Here is a 22,523-nt window from a genome sequence, read left to right on the forward strand (position 1 = left end):
CCAGGGGGATGCCATTCAGCAGGCCAGACTGGACAATTGTAACAACAGACGCCAGCCTACTAGGTTGGGGCGCTGTCTGGAATTCTCTGAAGGCTCAGGGACTATGGAATCAGGAGGAGAGTCTCCTTCCAATAAACATTCTGGAATTGAGAGCAGTTCTCAATGCCCTTCTAGCTTGGCCCCAATTAACAACTCGGGGGTTCATCAGGTTTCAGTCGGACAACATCACGACTGTAGCTTACATCAACCATCAGGGAGGGACAAGAAGCTCCCTAGCAATGGTGGAAGTATCAAAGATAATTCGCTGGGCAGAGTCTCACTCTTGCCACCTGTCAGCAATCCACATCCCGGGAGTGGAGAACTGGGAGGCGGATTTCTTGAGTCGCCAGACTTTTCATCCGGGGGAGTGGGAACTTCATCCGGAGGTCTTTGCCCAAATACTTCGACGTTGGGGCAAACCAGAGATAGATCTCATGGCGTCTCGCCAGAACGCCAAACTTCCTCGCTACGGGTCCAGATCCAGGGATCCGGGAGCGGTTCTGATAGATGCTTTGACAGCACCTTGGAACTTCGGGATGGCTTATGTGTTTCCACCCTTTCCGCTGCTTCCTCGATTGATTGCCAAAATCAAGCAGGAGAGAGCATCAGTGATTCTAATAGCGCCTGCATGGCCACGCAGGACTTGGTATGCAGATCTAGTGGACATGTCATCCTGTCCGCCTTGGTCTCTACCTCTAAGACAGGACCTTCTGATACAGGGTCCATTCAAACATCAAAATCTAACTTCTCTGAAGCTGACTGCTTGGAAATTGAACGTTTGATTTTATCAAAACGTGGTTTTTCTGAGTCGGTTATTGATACCCTGATACAGGCTAGGAAGCCTGTTACCAGAAAGATTTACCATAAAATATGGCGTAAATACCTATACTGGTGCGAATCCAAACATTACTCCTGGAGTAAGGTTAGGATCTCTAGGATATTGTCTTTTCTACAAGAAGGGTTAGAAAAGGGTTTATCAGCTAGTTCATTAAAGGGACAGATTTCAGCTCTGTCCATCTTGTTACACAGGCGTCTGTCAGAAAATCCAGACGTCCAGGCTTTTTGTCAGGCTTTAGCTAGGATCAAGCCTGTGTTTAAAGCTGTTGCTCCGCCATGGAGTTTAAACTTAGTTCTTAACGTTTTACAGGGTGTTCCATTTGAACCCCTTCATTCCATTGATATAAAATTGTTATCTTGGAAAGTTCTGTTTTTAATGGCTATTTCCTCGGCTCGAAGAGTCTCTGAGTTATCAGCCTTACATTGTGATTCTCCTTATCTGATTTTTCACTCAGACAAGGTAGTTCTGCGTACTAAACCTGGGTTCTTACCTAAGGTGGTCACTAACAGGAATATCAATCAAGAGATTGTTGTTCCATCCTTGTGTCCAAATCCTTCTTCAAAGAAGGAACGTCTTCTACACAATCTGGATGTAGTTCGTGCCCTCAAGTTCTACTTGCAGGCAACTAAAGATTTTCGCCAAACTTCTTCCCTGTTTGTCGTTTATTCTGGACAGAGGAGAGGTCAAAAAGCTTCTGCTACCTCTCTCTCTTTTTGGCTTCGTAGCATAATACGTTTAGCCTATGAGACTGCTGGTCAGCAGCCTCCTGAAAGAATTACAGCTCACTCCACTAGAGCTGTGGCTTCCACTTGGGCCTTTAAGAATGAGGCCTCTGTTGAACAGATTTGCAAGGCTGCAACTTGGTCTTCGCTTCATACTTTTTCCAAATTTTACAAATTTGACACTTTTGCTTCTTCGGAGGCTATTTTTTGGGAGAAAGGTTCTTCAGGCAGTGGTTCCTTCTATTTAATGAGCCTGCCTATCCCTCCCGTCATCCGTGTACTTTTGCTTTGGTATTGGTATCCCAGAAGTAATGATGACCCGTGGACTGATCACACATAACAGAAGAAAACATAATTTATGCTTACCTGATAAATTCCTTTCTTCTGTTGTGTGATCAGTCCACGGCCCGCCCTGTTTTAAGGCAGGTAAATATCTTTTAAATTATACTCCAGTCACCACTTCACCCTTGGTTACTCCTTTCTCGTTGATTCTTGGTCGAATGACTGGGACTGACGTAGAGGGGAGGAGCTATATGCAGCTCTGCTGGGTGAATCCTCTTGCATTTCCTGTTGGGGAGGAGTTATATCCCAGAAGTAATGATGACCCGTGGACTGATCACACAACAGAAGAAAGGAATTTATCAGGTAAGCATAAATTATGTTATATTAGTACGTATGTATATTATCTGTACAGTAGGATAGACAGACATATATCAGTACGTATGTATATTATCTGTACCGCAGGATAGGCAGCTGTATATCAGTACTTATGTATATTATCTGTACCGTGGGATAGGCAGTTGTATATCATTACTTATGTATATTATCTGTACAGTAGGATAGACAGACATATCAGTACTTATGTATATTATCTGTACAGTAGGATAGACAGACATATATTAGTACGTATGTATATTATCTGTACAGTAGGATAGACAGACATATATCACTACGTATGTATATTATCTGTACAGTAGGATAGACAGACATATATCAGTACGTATGTATATTATCTGTACGGTAGGATAGACAGACATATATCAGTACGTATGTATATTATCTGTACGGTAGGATAGACAGACATATATCAGTACTTATATATATTATCTGTACAGTAGGATAGACAGACATATATCAGTAATTATGTATATTATCTGTACAGTAGGATAGAAAGACATATATCAGAACTTATGTATATTATCTGTACAGTAGTATAGACAGACATATATCAGTACGTATGTATATTATCTGTACAGTAGGATAGACAGACATATATCAGAACGTATGTATATTATCTGGACAGTAGGATAGACAGACATATATCAGTACGTATGTATATTATCTGTACAGTAGGATAGACAGACATATATCAGTACGTATGTATATTATCTGTACAGTAGGATAGACAGACATATATCAGTACGTATGTATATTATCTGTACAGTAGGATAGACAGAGATATATCAGTACTTATGTATATTATCTGTACAGTAGGAAAGACAGACATATATCAGTACGTATATATATTATCTGTACCGCAGGATAGACAGACATATATCAGTACTTATGTATATTATCTGTACAGTAGGATAGACAGACATATATCAGTACTTATGTATATTATCTGTACAGTAGGATAGACAGACATATCAGTACTTATGTATATTATCTGTACAGTAGGATAGACAGACATATCAGTACTTATGTATATTATCTGTACAGTAGGATAGACAGACATATATCAGTACTTATGTATATTATCTGTACAGTAGGATAGAAAGACATATATCAGAACTTATGTATATTATCTGTACAGTAGTATAGACAGACATATATCAGTACGTATGTATATTATCTGTACAGTAGGATAGACAGACATATATCAGAACGTATGTATATTATCTGGACAGTAGGATAGACAGACATATATCAGTACGTATGTATATTATCTGTACAGTAGGATAGACAGACATATATCAGTACGTATGTATATTATCTGTACAGTAGGATAGACAGAGATATATCAGTACTTATGTATATTATCTGTACAGTAGGAAAGACAGACATATATCAGTACGTATATATATTATCTGTACCGCAGGATAGACAGACATATATCAGTACTTATGTATATTATCTGTACAGTAGGATAGACAGACATATATCAGTACTTATGTATATTATCTGTACAGTAGGATAGACAGACATATCAGTACTTATGTATATTATCTGTACAGTAGGATAGACAGACATATCAGTACTTATGTATATTATCTGTACAGTAGGATAGACAGACATATATCAGTACTTATGTATATTATCTGTACTGTAGGATAGACAGACATATATCAGTAATTATGTATATTATCTGTACAGTAGGATAGACAGACATATATCAGTACTTATGTATATTATCTGTACAGTAGGATAGACAGCTGTATATCAGTACGTATGTATATTATCTGTACCGTAGGATAGGCAGCTGTATATCAGTAATTATGTATATTATCTGTACTGCAGGATAGACAGACATATATTAGTAAGTATGTTTATTATCTGTACAGTAGTATAGACAGACATATATCAGTACGTATGTATATTATCTGTACCGTAGGATAGGCAGCTGTATATCAGTAATTATGTATATTATCTGTACAGTAGGATAGACAGACATATATCAGTACATATGTATATTATCTGTACAGTAGGATAGACAGACATATCAGTACTTATGTATATTATCTGTACAGTAGGATAGACAGACATATCAGTACTTATGTATATTATCTGTACAGTAGGATAGACAGACATATATCAGTACTTATGTATATTATCTGTACTGTAGGATAGACAGACATATATCAGTAATTATGTATATTATCTGTACAGTAGGATAGACAGCTGTATATCAGTAATTATGTATATTATCTCTACCGTAGGATAGGCAGCTGTCTATCAGTAATTATGTATATTATCTGTACCGCAGGATAGGCAGTTGTATATTAGTACTTATGTATATTATCTGTACCGTAGGATAGGCAGCTGTATATCAGTACTTATGTATATTATCTGTACCGCAGGATAGGCAGTTGTATATTAGTACTTATGTATATTATCTGTACCGCAGGATAGGCAGTTGTATAATAGTACTTATGTATATTATCTGTACAGTAGGATAGACAGCTGTATATCAGAACTTATGTATATTATCTGTACAGTAGGATAGACAGCTGTATATCAGTACTTATGTATATTATCTGTACCGTAGGATAGGCAGCTGTATATCAGTACTTATGTATATTATCTGTACAGTAGGATAGACAGCTGTATATCAGTACTTATGTATATTATCTGTACCGCAGGATAGGCAGCTGTATATCAGTACTTATGTATATTATCTGTACTGCAGGATAGGCAGCTGTATATCAGTACTTATGTATATTATCTGTACTGCAGGATAGGCAGCTGTATATCAGTACTTATGTATATTATCTGTACCGTAGGATAGGCAGCTGTATATCAGTACTTATGTGTATTATCTGTACCAAAGGATAGGCAGCTGTATATCAGTACTTATGTATATTATCTGTACCGTAGGATAGGCAGCTGTATATCAGTAATTATGTATATTATCTGTACTGCAGGATAGACAGACATATATTAGTACGTATGTTTATTATCTGTACAGTAGTATAGACAGACATATATTAGTACGTATGTATATTATCTGTACAGTAGGATAGACAGACATATATCAGTACGTATGTATATTATCTGTACCGCAGGATAGACAGACATATATCAGTACTTATGTATATTATCTGTACTGCAGGATAGGCAGCTGTATATCAGTACTTATGTATATTATCTGTACCGCAGGATAGGCAGCTGTATATCAGTACTTATGTATATTATCTGTACCGTAGGATAGGCAGCTGTATATTAGTACTTATGTATATTATCTGTACCGCAGGATAGGCAGCTGTATATCAGTACTTATGTATATTATCTGTACCGTGGGATAGGCAGTTGTATATCAGTAATTATGTATATTATCTGTACAGTAGGATAGGCAGTTGTATATCAGTAATTATGTATTTTATCTGTACCGTAGGATAGGCAGTTGTATATCAGTACTTATGTATATTATCTGTACAGTAGGATAGACAGACATATATCAGTACTTATGTATATTGTCTGTACAGTAGGATAGACAGACATATATCAGTACATATGTATATTATCTGTACAGTAGGATAGTCAGACATACATTAGTAATTATGTATATTATCTGTACAGTAGGATAGACAGACATATATCAGTACTTATGTATATTATCTGTACAGTAGGATAGACAGACATATATCAGTACGTATGTATATTATCTGTACAGTAGGATAGACAGACATATCAGTACGTATGTATATTATCTGTACAGTAGGATAGACAGACATATATCAGTACGTATGTATATTATCTGTACGGTAGGATAGACATATATCAGTACTTATGTATATTATCTGTACAGTAGGATAGACAGACATATATCAGTAATTATGTATATTATCTGTACAGTAGGATAGACAGACATATATCAGTACTTATGTATATTATCTGTACAGTAGGATAGACAGACATATATCATTACTTATGTATATTATCTGTACAGTAGGATAGACAGACATATCAGTACTTATGTATATTATCTGTACAGTAGGATAGACAGACATATATCAGTACTTATGTATATTATCTGTACAGTAGGATAGACAGACATATATCAGTAATTATGTTTATTATCTGTACAGTAGTATAGACAGACATATATTAGTACGTATGTATATTATCTGTACAGTAGGATAGACAGACATATATCAGTACGTATGTATATTATCTGTACCGCAGGATAGGCAGCTGTATATCAGTACTTATGTATATTATCTGTACCGTGGGATAGGCAGTTGTATATCATTACTTATGTATATTATCTGTACAGTAGGATAGACAGACATATCAGTACTTATGTATATTATCTGTACAGTAGGATAGACAGACATATATTAGTACGTATGTATATTATCTGTACAGTAGGATAGACAGACATATATCACTACGTATGTATATTATCTGTACAGTAGGATAGACAGACATATATCAGTACGTATGTATATTATCTGTACGGTAGGATAGACAGACATATATCAGTACGTATGTATATTATCTGTACGGTAGGATAGACAGACATATATCAGTACTTATATATATTATCTGTACAGTAGGATAGACAGACATATATCAGTAATTATGTATATTATCTGTACAGTAGGATAGAAAGACATATATCAGAACTTATGTATATTATCTGTACAGTAGTATAGACAGACATATATCAGTACGTATGTATATTATCTGTACAGTAGGATAGACAGACATATATCAGAACGTATGTATATTATCTGGACAGTAGGATAGACAGACATATATCAGTACGTATGTATATTATCTGTACAGTAGGATAGACAGACATATATCAGTACGTATGTATATTATCTGTACAGTAGGATAGACAGACATATATCAGTACGTATGTATATTATCTGTACAGTAGGATAGACAGAGATATATCAGTACTTATGTATATTATCTGTACAGTAGGAAAGACAGACATATATCAGTACGTATATATATTATCTGTACCGCAGGATAGACAGACATATATCAGTACTTATGTATATTATCTGTACAGTAGGATAGACAGACATATATCAGTACTTATGTATATTATCTGTACAGTAGGATAGACAGACATATCAGTACTTATGTATATTATCTGTACAGTAGGATAGACAGACATATCAGTACTTATGTATATTATCTGTACAGTAGGATAGACAGACATATATCAGTACTTATGTATATTATCTGTACAGTAGGATAGAAAGACATATATCAGAACTTATGTATATTATCTGTACAGTAGTATAGACAGACATATATCAGTACGTATGTATATTATCTGTACAGTAGGATAGACAGACATATATCAGAACGTATGTATATTATCTGGACAGTAGGATAGACAGACATATATCAGTACGTATGTATATTATCTGTACAGTAGGATAGACAGACATATATCAGTACGTATGTATATTATCTGTACAGTAGGATAGACAGAGATATATCAGTACTTATGTATATTATCTGTACAGTAGGAAAGACAGACATATATCAGTACGTATATATATTATCTGTACCGCAGGATAGACAGACATATATCAGTACTTATGTATATTATCTGTACAGTAGGATAGACAGACATATATCAGTACTTATGTATATTATCTGTACAGTAGGATAGACAGACATATCAGTACTTATGTATATTATCTGTACAGTAGGATAGACAGACATATCAGTACTTATGTATATTATCTGTACAGTAGGATAGACAGACATATATCAGTACTTATGTATATTATCTGTACTGTAGGATAGACAGACATATATCAGTAATTATGTATATTATCTGTACAGTAGGATAGACAGACATATATCAGTACTTATGTATATTATCTGTACAGTAGGATAGACAGCTGTATATCAGTACGTATGTATATTATCTGTACCGTAGGATAGGCAGCTGTATATCAGTAATTATGTATATTATCTGTACTGCAGGATAGACAGACATATATTAGTAAGTATGTTTATTATCTGTACAGTAGTATAGACAGACATATATCAGTACGTATGTATATTATCTGTACCGTAGGATAGGCAGCTGTATATCAGTAATTATGTATATTATCTGTACAGTAGGATAGACAGACATATATCAGTACATATGTATATTATCTGTACAGTAGGATAGACAGACATATCAGTACTTATGTATATTATCTGTACAGTAGGATAGACAGACATATCAGTACTTATGTATATTATCTGTACAGTAGGATAGACAGACATATATCAGTACTTATGTATATTATCTGTACTGTAGGATAGACAGACATATATCAGTAATTATGTATATTATCTGTACAGTAGGATAGACAGACATATATCAGTACTTATGTATATTATCTGTACAGTAGGATAGACAGCTGTATATCAGTACGTATGTATATTATCTGTACCGTAGGATAGGCAGCTGTATATCAGTAATTATGTATATTATCTGTACTGCAGGATAGACAGACATATATTAGTAAGTATGTTTATTATCTGTACAGTAGTATAGACAGACATATATTAGTACGTATGTATATTATCTGTACAGTAGGATAGATAGACATATATTAGTACGTATGTATATTATCTGTACAGTAGGATAGACAGACATATATCAGTACTTATGTATATTATCTGTACAGTAGGATAGACAGACATATATCAGTACTTATGTATATTATCTGTACAGTAGTATAGACAGACATATATCAGTACTTATGTATATTATCTGTACAGTAGGATAGACAGACATATCAGTACTTATGTATATTACCTGTACAGTAGGATAGACAGACATATCAGTACGTATGTATATTATCTGTACAGTAGGATAGACAGACATATATCAGTACGTATGTATATTATCTGTACAGTAGTATAGACAGACATATATCAGTACTTATGTATATTATCTGTACCGCAGGATAGGCAGCTGTAAATCAGTACTTATGTATAGGATAGACAGACATATATCAGTACTTATGTATATTTTCTGTACAGTAGGATAGACAGACATATATCAGTACTTATGTATATTATCTGTACAGTAGGATAGACAGACATATATCAGTACGTATGTATATTATCTGTACAGTAGGAAAGACAGACATATATCAGTACGTATGTATATTATCTGTACAGTAGGATAGACAGACATATATCAGTACGTATGAATATTATCTGTACGGTAGGATAGACAGACATATATCAGTACTTATGTATATTATCTGTACAGTAGGATAGACAGACATATATCAGTACTTATGTATATTATCTGTACAGTAGTATAGACAGACATATATCAGTACTTATGTATATTATCTGTACAGTAGGATAGACAGACATATCAGTACTTATGTATATTATCTGTACAGTAGGATAGACAGACATATATCAGTACGTATGTATATTATCTGTACAGTAGGATAGACAGACATATATCAGTACGTATGTATATTATCTGTACAGTAGGATAGACAGACATATATCAGTACGTATGTATATTTTCTGTACGGTAGGATAGACAGACATATATCAGTACTTATGTATATTATCTGTACAGTAGGATAGACAGACATATATCAGTAATTATATATATTATCTGTACAGTAGGATAGACAGACATATATCAGTACTTATGTATATTATCTGTACAGTAGGATAGACAGACATATATCAGTACGTATGTATATTATCTGAACAGTAGGATAGACAGACATATATTAGTACGTATGTATATTATCTGTACAGTAGAATAGACAGATATATATCAGTACGTATGTATATTATCTGTACAGTAGTATAGACAGACATATATCAGTACGTATGTATATTATCTGTACAGTAGGATAGACAGACATATATCAGTACGTATGTATATTATCTGTACAGTGGGATAGACAGACATATATCAGTACGTATGTATATTATCTGTACCGCAGGATAGACAGACATATATCAGTACTTATGTATATTATCTGTACAGTAGGATAGACAGACATATATCAGTACTTATGTATATTATCTGTACAGTAGGATAGACAGACATATCAGTACTTATGTATATTATCTGTACAGTAGGATAGACAGAAATATATCAGTACTTAAGTATATTATCTGTACAGTAGGATAGACAGACATATATCAGTAATTATGTATATTATCTGTACAGTAGGATAGACAGACATATATCAGTACTTATGTATATTATCTGTACAGTAGCATAGACAGCTGTATATCAGTACGTATGTATATTATCTGTACAGTAGGATAGACAGACATATATCAGTACTTATGTATATTATCTGTACCGCAGGATAGGCAGTTGTATATCAGTACTTATGTATATTATTTGTACAGTAGGATAGGCAGACATATATCAGTACTTATGTATATTATCTGTACAGTAGTATAGAACGACATATATCAGTACTTATGTATATTATCTGTACCGCAGGATAGGCAGCTGTATATCAGTACTTATGTATATTATCTGTACAGTAGGATAGGCAGCTGTATATCAGTACTTATGTATATTATCTGTACCGTGGGATAGGCAGTTGTATATCAGTACTTATGTATATTATCTGTACAGTAGTATAGACAGACACATATCAGTACGTATGTATATTATCTGTACGGTAGGATAGACAGACATATATCAGTACGTATGTATATTATCTGTACAGTAGGATAGACAGACATATATCAGTACGTATGTATATTATCTGTACAGTAGGATAGACAGACATATATCAGTATGTATGTATATTATCTGTACAGTAGGATAGACAGACATATATCAGTACGTATGTATATTATCTGTACAGTAGGATAGACAGACATATATCAGTACGTATGTATATTATCTGTACGGTAGGATAGACAGACATATATCAGTACTTATGTATATTATCTGTACAGTAGGATATACAGACATATATCAGTACTTATGTATATTATCTGTACAGTAGCATAGACAGACATATATCAGTACTTATGTATATTATCTGTACAGTAGTATAGACATATATCAGTACGTATGTATATTATCTGTACAGTAGTATAGACATATATCAGTACGTATGTATATTATCTGTACAGTAGGATAGACAGACATATATCAGTACTTATGTATATTATCTGTACAGTAGGATAGACAGACATATATCAGTACGTATGTATATTATCTGTACAGTAGGATAGACAGACATATATCAGTACTTATGTATATTATCTGTACAGTAGGATAGACAGACATATATCAGTACTTATGTATATTATCTGTACGGTAGGATAGACAGACATATATCAGTACGTATGTATATTATCTGTACAGTAGTATAGACAGACATATATCAGTACGTATGTATATTATCTGTACAGTAGGATAGACAGACATATATCAGTACGTATGTATATTATCTGGACAGTAGGATAGACAGACATATATCAGAACGTATGTATATTATCTGGACAGTAGGATAGACAGACATATATCAGTACGTATGTATATTATCTGTACAGTAGGATAGACAGACATATATCAGTACGTATGTATATTATCTGTACAGTAGGATAGACAGACATATATCAGTACGTATGTATATTATCTGTACAGTAGGATAGACAGACATATATCAGTACTTATGTATATTATCTGTACAGTAGGATAGACAGACATATATCAGTACGTATGTATATTATCTGTACAGTAGGATAGACAGACATATATCAGTACGTATGTATATTATCTGTACAGTAGGATAGACAGACATATATCAGTACGTATGTATATTATCTGTACAGTAGGATAGACAGACATATATCAGTACGTATGTATATTATCTGTACAGTAGGATAGACAGACATATATCAGTACGTATGTATATTATCTGTACAGTAGGATAGACAGACATATATCAGTACGTATGTATATTATCTGTACAGTAGGATAGACAGACATATATCAGTACGTATGTATATTATCTGTACAGTAGGATAGACAGACATATATCAGTACGTATGTATATTATCTGTACAGTAGGATAGACAGACATATATCAGTACGTATGTATATTATCTGTACAGTAGGATAGACAGACATATATCAGTACGTATGTATATTATCTGTACAGTAGGATAGACAGACATATATCAGTACGTATGTATATTATCTGTACAGTAGGATAGACACACATATATCAGTACGTATGTATATTATCTGTACAGTAGGATAGACAGACATATATCAGTACGTATGTATATTATCTGTACAGTAGGATAGACAGACATATATCAGTATGTATGTATATTATCTGTACAGTAGGATAGACAGACATATATCAGTACGTATGTATATTATCTGTACCGCAGGATAGACAGACATATATCAGTACTTATGTATATTATCTGTACAGTAGGATAGACAGAGATATATCAGTACTTATGTATATTATCTGTACAGTAGGAAAGACAGACATATATCAGTACGTATATATATTATCTGTACCGCAGGATAGACAGACATATATCAGTACTTATGTATATTATCTGTACAGTAGGATAGACAGACATATATCAGTACTTATGTATATTATCTGTACAGTAGGATAGACAGACATATCAGTACTTATGTATATTATCTGTACAGTAGGATAGACAGACATATATCAGTACGTATGTATATTATCTGTACAGTAGGATAGACAGACATATATCAGTAATTATGTATTTTATCTGTACAGTAGGATAGACAGACATATATCAGTACGTATGTATATTATCTGTACAGTAGCATAGACAGACATATATCAGAACTTATGTATATTATCTGTACAGTAGCATAGACAGACATATATCAGTACTTATGTATATTATCTGTACAGTAGGATAGACAGCTGTATATCAGTACGTATGTATATTATCTGTACAGTAGCATAGACAGACATATATCAGTACTTATGTATATTATCTGTACAGTAGGATAGACAGCTGTATATCAGTACGTATGTATATTATCTGTACCGTAGGATAGGCAGCTGTATATCAGTAATTATGTATATTATCTGTACAGTAGGATAGACAGACATATATCAGTACTTATGTATATTATCTGTACAGTAGTATAGACAGACATATATCAGTACGTACGTATCTTATCTGTACCGCAGGATAGGCAGCTGTAAATCAGTACTTATGTATATTTTCTGTACCGCAGGATAGGCAGCTGTATATCAGTACTTATGTATATTATCTGTACCGTGGAATAGGCAATTGTATATCAGTAATTATGTATTTTATCTGTACAGTAGGATAGACAGACATATATCAGTACTTATGTATATTATCTGTACAGTAGGATAGACAGACATATATCAGTACTTATGTATATTATCTGTACAGTAGGATAGACAGACATATATCAGTACTTATGTATATTATCTGTACAGTAGGATAGACAGACATATATCAGTACGTATGTATATTATCTGTACAGTAGGATAGACAGACATATATCAGTACGTATGTATATTATCTGTACAGTAGGATAGACAGACATACATTAGTAATTATGTATATTATCTGTACAGTAGGATAGACAGACACATATCAGTACGTATGTATATTATCTGTACAGTAGTATAGACAGACATATATCAGTACTTATGTATATTATCTGTACAGTAGGATAGACAGACATATATCAGTACGTATGTATATTACCTGTACAGTAGGATAGACAGACATATATTAGTACGTATGTATATTATCTGTACAATAGGATAGACAGACATATATCAGTATGTATGAATATTATCTGTATGGTAGGATAGACAGATATATATCAGTACTTATGTATATTAACTGTACAGTAGGATAGACAGACCTATATCAGTAATTATGTATATTATCTGTACAGTAGGATAGACAGACATATATCAGTACTTATGTATATTATCTGTACAGTAGTATAGACAGACATATATTAGTACGTATGTATATTATCTGTACAGTAGGATAGACAGACATATATCACTACGTATGTATATTATCTGTACAGTAGGATAGACAGACATATATCAGTACGTATGTATATTATCTGTACAGTAGGATAGACAGACATATCAGTACTTATGTATATTATCTGTACAGTAGGATAGACAGACATATATCAGTACGTATGTATATTATCTGTACAGTAGGAAAGACAGACATATATCAGTACGTATGTATATTATCTGTACAGTAGGATAGACAGACATATATCAGTACTTATGTATATTATCTGTACCGCAGGATAGACAGACATATATCAGTACGTATCTATATTATCTGTACAGTAGGATAGACAGACATATATCAGTACGTATGTATATTTTCTGTACGGTAGGATAGACAGACATATATCAGTACTTATGTATATTATCTGTACAGTAGGATAGACAGACATATATCAGTAATTATATATATTATCTGTACAGTAGGATAGACAGACATATATCAGAACGTATGTATATTATCTGGACAGTAGGATAGACAGACATATATCAGTACTTATGTATATTATCTGTACAGTAGTATAGACAGACATATATCAGTACGTATGTATATTATCTGTACAGTAGGATAGACAGACATATATCAGAACGTATGTATATTATCTGGACAGTAGGATAGACAGACATATATCAGTACGTTTGGATATTATCTGTACAGTAGGATAGACAGACATATATCAGTACGTTTGGATATTATCTGTACAGTAGGATAGACAGACATATATCAGTACGTATGTATATTATCTGTACAGTAGGATAGACAGACATATATCAGTACGTATGTATATTATCTGTACAGTAGGATAGACAGACATATATCAGTACGTATGTATATTATCTGTACAGTAGGATAGACAGACATATATCAGTACGTATGTATATTATCTGTACAGTAGGATAGACAGACATATATCAGTACGTATGTATATTATCTGTACAGTAGGATAGACAGACATATATCAGTATGTATGTATATTATCTGTACAGTAGGATAGACAGACATATATCAGTACGTATGTATATTATCTGTACCGCAGGATAGACAGACATATATCAGTACTTATGTATATTATCTGTACAGTAGGATAGACAGAGATATATCAGTACTTATGTATATTATCTGTACAGTAGGAAAGACAGACATATATCAGTACGTATATATATTATCTGTACCGCAGGATAGACAGACATATATCAGTACTTATGTATATTATCTGTACAGTAGGATAGACAGACATATATCAGTACTTATGTATATTATCTGTACAGTAGGATAGACAGACATATCAGTACTTATGTATATTATCTGTACAGTAGGATAGACAGACATATATCAGTACGTATGTATATTATCTGTACAGTAGGATAGACAGACATATATCAGTAATTATGTATTTTATCTGTACAGTAGGATAGACAGACATATATCAGTACGTATGTATATTATCTGTACAGTAGCATAGACAGACATATATCAGAACTTATGTATATTATCTGTACAGTAGCATAGACAGACATATATCAGTACTTATGTATATTATCTGTACAGTAGGATAGACAGCTGTATATCAGTACGTATGTATATTATCTGTACAGTAGGATAGACAGACATATATCAGTACTTATGTATATTATCTGTACAGTAGGATAGACAGCTGTATATCAGTACGTATGTATATTATCTGTACCGTAGGATAGGCAGCTGTATATCAGTAATTATGTATATTATCTGTACAGTAGGATAGACAGACATATATCAGTACTTATGTATATTATCTGTACAGTAGTATAGACAGACATATATCAGTACGTACGTATCTTATCTGTACCGCAGGATAGGCAGCTGTAAATCAGTACTTATGTATATTTTCTGTACCGCAGGATAGGCAGCTGTATATCAGTACTTATGTATATTATCTGTACCGTGGAATAGGCAATTGTATATCAGTAATTATGTATTTTATCTGTACAGTAGGATAGACAGACATATATCAGTACTTATGTATATTATCTGTACAGTAGGATAGACAGACATATATCAGTACTTATGTATATTATCTGTACAGTAGGATAGACAGACATATATCAGTACTTATGTATATTATCTGTACAGTAGGATAGACAGACATATATCAGTACGTATGTATATTATCTGTACAGTAGGATAGACAGACATATATCAGTACGTATGTATATTATCTGTACAGTAGGATAGACAGACATACATTAGTAATTATGTATATTATCTGTACAGTAGGATAGACAGACACATATCAGTACGTATGTATATTATCTGTACAGTAGTATAGACAGACATATATCAGTACTTATGTATATTATCTGTACAGTAGGATAGACAGACATATATCAGTACGTATGTATATTACCTGTACAGTAGGATAGACAGACATATATTAGTACGTATGTATATTATCTGTACAATAGGATAGACAGACATATATCAGTATGTATGAATATTATCTGTATGGTAGGATAGACAGATATATATCAGTACTTATGTATATTAACTGTACAGTAGGATAGACAGACCTATATCAGTAATTATGTATATTATCTGTACAGTAGGATAGACAGACATATATCAGTACTTATGTATATTATCTGTACAGTAGTATAGACAGACATATATTAGTACGTATGTATATTATCTGTACAGTAGGATAGACAGACATATATCACTACGTATGTATATTATCTGTACAGTAGGATAGACAGACATATATCAGTACGTATGTATATTATCTGTACAGTAGGATAGACAGACATATCAGTACTTATGTATATTATCTGTACAGTAGGATAGACAGACATATATCAGTACGTATGTATATTATCTGTACAGTAGGAAAGACAGACATATATCAGTACGTATGTATATTATCTGTACAGTAGGATAGACAGACATATATCAGTACGTATGTATATTATCTGTACAGTAGGATAGACAGACATATATCAGTACTTATGTATATTATCTGTACAGTAGGATAGACAGACATATATCAGTACGTATGTATATTATCTGTACCGCAGGATAGACAGACATATATCAGTACGTATCTATATTATCTGTACAGTAGGATAGACAGACATATATCAGTACGTATGTATATTTTCTGTACGGTAGGATAGACAGACATATATCAGTACTTATGTATATTATCTGTACAGTAGGATAGACAGACATATATCAGTAATTATATATATTATCTGTACAGTAGGATAGACAGACATATATCAGAACGTATGTATATTATCTGGACAGTAGGATAGACAGACATATATCAGTACTTATGTATATTATCTGTACAGTAGTATAGACAGACATATATCAGTACGTATGTATATTATCTGTACAGTAGGATATACAGACATATATCAGAACGTATGTATATTATCTGGACAGTAGGATATACAGACATATATCAGTACGTTTGGATATTATCTGTACAGTAGGATAGACAGACATATATCAGTACGTTTGGATATTATCTGTACAGTAGGATAGACAGACATATATCAGTACTTATGTATATTATCTGTACAATAGGACAGACAGACATATATCAGTACTTATGTATATTATCTGTACAGTAGGATAGACAGACATATATCAGTACGTATGTATATTATCTGTACAGTAGGATAGACAGACATATATCAGTACGTATGTATATTATCTGTACAGTAGGATAGACAGACATATATCAGTACGTATGTATATTATCTGTACAGTAGGATAGACAGAGATATATCAGTACTTATGTATATTATCTGTACAGTAGGATAGACAGACATATATCAGTACGTATGTATATTATCTGTACCGCAGGATAGAGAGACATATATCAGTACTTATGTATATTATCTGTACAGTAGGATAGACAGACATATATCAGTACTTATGTATATTATCTGTACAGTAGGATAGACAGACATATATCAGTACTTATGTATATTATCTGTACAGTAGGATAGACAGACATATATCAGTACTTATGTATATTATCTGTACAGTAGGATAGACAGACATATATCAGTACTTATGTATATTATCTGTACAGTAGGATAGACAGACATATATCAGTAATTATGTATATTATCTGTACAGTAGCATAGACAGCTGTATATCAGTACGTATGTATATTATCTGTACAGTAGGATAGACAGACATATATCAGTACATATGTATATTATCTGTACAGTAGGATAGACAGACATATATCAGTACTTATGTATATTATCTGTACCGCAGGATAGGCAGTTGTATATCAGTACTTATGTATATTATCTGTACAGTAGGATAGACAGACATATATCAGTACTTATGTATATTATCTGTTCAGTAGGATAGACAGACATATATCAGTACTTATGTATATTATCTGTACAGTAGGATAGACAGACATATATCAGTACTTATGTATATTATCTGTACAGTAGGATAGACAGACATATATCAGTACTTATGTATATTATCTGTACAGTAGGATAGACAGACATATATCAGTACTTATGTATATTATCTGTACAGTAGTATAGACAGACATATATCAGTATTTATGTATATTATCTGTACAGTAGTATAGACAGACATATATCAGTACGTATGTATATTATCTGTACAGTAGGATAGACAGACATATATCAGTACGTATGTATATTATCTGTACAGTAGGATAGACAGACATATCAGTACTTATGTATATTATCTGTACAGTAGGATAGACAGACATATATCAGTACGTATGTATATTATCTGTACAGTAGGATAGACAGACATATATCAGTACTTATGTATATTATCTGTACAGTAGGATAGACAGACATATATCAGTACTTATGTATATTATCTGTACAGTAGCATAGACAGACATTTATCAGTACGTATGTATATTATCTGTTCAGTAGGATAGACAGACATACATCAGTAATTATGTATATTATCTGTACAATAGGATAGACAGACATATCAGTACTTATGTATATTATCTGTACAGTAGGATAGACAGACATACATCAGTAATTATGTATATTATCTGTACAATAGGATAGACAGACATATCAGTACTTATGTATATTATCTGTACAGTAGGATAGACAGACATATCAGTACTTATGTATATTATCTGTACAGTAGGATAGACAGACATATATCAATACTTATGTATATTATCTGTACAGTAGCATAGACAGACATTTATCAGTACGTATGTATATTATCTGTACAATAGGATAGACAGACATATCAGTACTTATGTATATTATCTGTACAGTAGGATAGACAGACATATCAGTACTTATGTATATTATCTGTACAGTAGGATAGACAGACATATATCCGTACGTATGTATATTATCTGTACAGTAGCATAGACAGACATTTATCAGTACTTATGTATATTATTTGTACCGCAGGATAGACAGACAGATATCAGTACGTATGTATATTATCTGTACAGTAGGATAGACAGACATATATCAGTACTTATGTATATTATCTGTACAGTAGCATAGACAGACATTTATCAGTACTTATGTATATTATCTGTACAGTAGGATAGACAGACATATATCAGTACGTATGTATATTATCTGGACAGTAGGATAGCCAGACATATATCAGTACGTTTGTATATTATCTGTACAGTAGGATAGACAGACATATATCAGTATGTATGTATATTATCTGTACAGTAGGATAGACAGACATATATCACTACGTATGTATATTATCTGTACAGTAGGATAGACAGACATATATCAGTACGTATGTATATTATCTGTACAGTAGGATAGACAGACATATATCAGTACGTATGTATATTATCTGTACAGTAGGATAGACAGAGATATATCAGTACTTATGTATATTATCTGTACAGTAGGATAGACAGACATATATCAGTACTTATGTATATTATCTGTACAGTAGGATAGACAGACATATATCAGTACGTATGTATATTATCTGTACAGTAGGATAGACAGACATATATCAGTACGTATGTATATTATCTGTACAGTAGGATAGACAGACATATATCAGTACGTATGTATATTATCTGTACAGTAGGATAGACAGACATATATCAGTACTTATGTATATTATCTGTACAGTAGGATAGACAGACATATATCAGTAATTATGTATATTATCTGTACAGTAGGATAGACAGACATATATCAGTACTTATGTATATTATTTGTACAGTAGCATAGACAGCTGTATATCAGTACGTATGTATATTATCTGTACAGTAGGATAGACAGCTGTATATCAGTACGTATGTATATTATCTGTACAGTAGCATAGACAGCTGTATATCAGTACGTATGTATATTATCTGTACAGTAGGATAGACAGACATATATCAGTACGTATGTATATTATCTGTACAGTAGGATAGACAGACATATATCAGTACGTATGTATATTATCTGTACAGTAGGATAGACAGACATATATCAGTACGTATGTATATTATCTGTACAGTAGGATAGACAGACATATATCAGTACGTATGTATATTACCTGTACAGTAGTATAGACAGACATATATCAGTACTTATGTATATTATCTGTACAGTAGTATAGACAGACATATATCAGTACTTATGTATATTATCTGTACAGTAGGATAGACAGACATATATCAGTACTTATGTATATTATCTGTACCGCAGGATAGGCAGTTGTATATCAGTACTTATGTATATTATCTGTACAGTAGGATAGACAGACATATATCAGTACTTATGTATATTATCTGTACAGTAGTATAGACCGACATATATCAGTATGTATGTATATTATCTGTACAGTAGGATAGACAGACATATATCAGTACGTATGTATATTATCTGTACAGTAGGATAGACAGACATATATCAGTACGTATGTATATTATCTGTACGGTAGGATAGACAGACATATATCAGTACTTATGTATATTATCTGTACAGTAGGATAGACAGACATATATCAGAACGTATGTATATTATCTGGACAGTAGGATAGACAGACATATATCAGTACGTATGTATATTATCTGTACAGTAGGATAGACAGACATATATCAGTACGTATGTATATTATCTGTACAGTAGGATAGACAGACATATATCAGTACGTATGTATATTATCTGTACAGTAGGATAGACAGACATATATCAGTACTTATGTATATTATCTGTACCGCAGGATAGGCAGTTGTATATCAGTACTTATGTATATTATCTGTACAGTAGGATAGACAGACATATATCAGTACTTATGTATATTATCTGTACAGTAGTATAGACCGACATATATCAGTATGTATGTATATTATCTGTACAGTAGGATAGACAGACATATATCAGTACGTATGTATATTATCTGTACAGTAGGATAGACAGACATATATCAGTACGTATGTATATTATCTGTACGGTAGGATAGACAGACATATATCAGTACTTATGTATATTATCTGTACAGTAGGATAGACAGACATATATCAGAACGTATGTATATTATCTGGACAGTAGGATAGACAGACATATATCAGTACGTATGTATATTATCTGTACAGTAGGATAGACAGACATATATCAGTACGTATGTATATTATCTGTACAGTAGGATAGACAGACATATATCAGTACGTATGTATATTATCTGTACAGTAGGATAGACAGACATATATCAGTACGTATGTATATTATCTGTACAGTAGGATAGACAGACATATATCAGTACGTATGTATATTATCTGTACAGTAGGATAGACAGACATATATCAGTACGTATGTATATTTTCTGTACGGTAGGATAGACAAACATATATCAGTACTTATGTATATTATCTGTACAGTAGGATAGACAGACATATATCAGTAATTATATATATTATCTGTACAGTAGGATAGACAGACATATATCAGTACTGATGTATATTATCTGTACAGTAGTATAGACAGACATATATCAGTACGTATGTATATTATCTGTACAGTAGGATAGACAGACATATATCAGAACGTATGTATATTATCTGGACAGTAGGATAGCCAGACATATATCAGTACGTTTGTATATTATCTGTACAGTAGGATAGACAG

Source organism: Bombina bombina, chromosome 3 (genome assembly GCF_027579735.1).
Source record: "Bombina bombina isolate aBomBom1 chromosome 3, aBomBom1.pri, whole genome shotgun sequence".
NCBI lineage: Eukaryota > Metazoa > Chordata > Amphibia > Anura > Bombinatoridae > Bombina > Bombina bombina.